Below are 1,393 nucleotides of genomic sequence, written 5' to 3' on the forward strand. Positions count from 1 at the left end.
GCGAGCTTGATCCTGCGCGGCCGGGGGGGGGGGGGAGAAGCTCCTTCATGAATGCACCAGTGCAGCCACGCTGCTTCCTTCAACAACTGCTCTCTGTATTTCAGAGCATCCTGGGAAGCCCATTTCAGAGGTTTCTTAGCCTTGATTCTGGATTTTAACTTGGGGAATCAACTCAGATGGGATGCAAGAGGAGAGGTCAGGCTCACAGGACTGTGCCAAACCAGCCCCACCAAACCCAAGATGCTGCGAAGCCTCAAACCCCGACTTCCACAGGGAGAAAAAGGCGGAGAAAGGGAGGGAGGAGAAAACACCAGCTCCAGATAAGCAATTGTTAACATGATCCATATGGTACACAACTGGCCTTTCTGTTTAACCAAAATGATAATGGTAAAAGGGAAGAATGCGGCGGGGGCTCGGCGGGAGAACAAAGGCAGCTGAGAAACCCTTCCCTGCTCCAGAGCAAACGAATCGGGATCAGGGGAGTCCGAGGCTGCTCCTCCCCAGGCCCAGCTGCCCTGAAACCCACCAGCTCATTCCCTCCCCTCCCTTTCCCAGCTAAAACACGGAGCAGGGAGTCAAACTGCAGCTATCAGCAATAAAATACATATATATATATATATATATATATAAATTTACCTGACGAGTATCACCAGGGACGTTTTCATAATCAATAATAAACTTTCAAGGTGAGCTGCAGCTCAGGACCAGCACTGATGTAAACACTGAGCCCATTCCCCTCGGATCTGGGATGAATTCAGCCCTGGGTGTTTATGTTATTGCAGGATCCCGCGGCTTTCCGAGGAGCACAATACAGTACGTGCCATTCATTATCCCCTGCAGTCCCCCAAGAGAAAATGTCAACACACTTCTGCTAAAGAGAGCTAAAACAAATGTTTAATGTGATAAACAACTCCTCGGCCTCAGCCCCTGCAGAAATGTTTAATTCAGAACCACCACAGAAGAGCAAACAGGCGCCGGAGCCGCGCGCCGGGATCCAGGACCCAGCGCCCTGTCACCACCAGAGAGGGGACCCAGCCCTCCCTGGGGTCCCCCAGAGAGGAGAGACCTTGGAGAGAAAACCTTGGAAAAAAAAAAACCACCTCGGAAAACCTTGGCAATTCCCACACCTGGAATCAGTAAAGCCATTCCAAGCCGTTACCCTGGTATCCACACACAGCCCCCCGGAGAGGAGGCACCCGAAGGGAACACCCCGAGCACCCACGTTCTTACAAATTCCTCTCAGCACGTTTCACACCCCTGAAAATCTGGCACGAAACTGATTCACGACAACGTTCCTCGCTGTGATCTCAGGGGACACGATGTCACTCAGCACATGGTGTCTCCAAACCCAGGGCTGATGCTGAAAGACACCCCAGCAAGCTGCTTTAAAACC

The sequence above is a fragment of the Chaetura pelagica genome, unplaced genomic scaffold (genome assembly GCF_000747805.2).
Source record: "Chaetura pelagica isolate M959 unplaced genomic scaffold, ChaPel_1.0 scaffold743, whole genome shotgun sequence".
Taxonomy (NCBI): Eukaryota; Metazoa; Chordata; class Aves; order Apodiformes; family Apodidae; genus Chaetura; species Chaetura pelagica.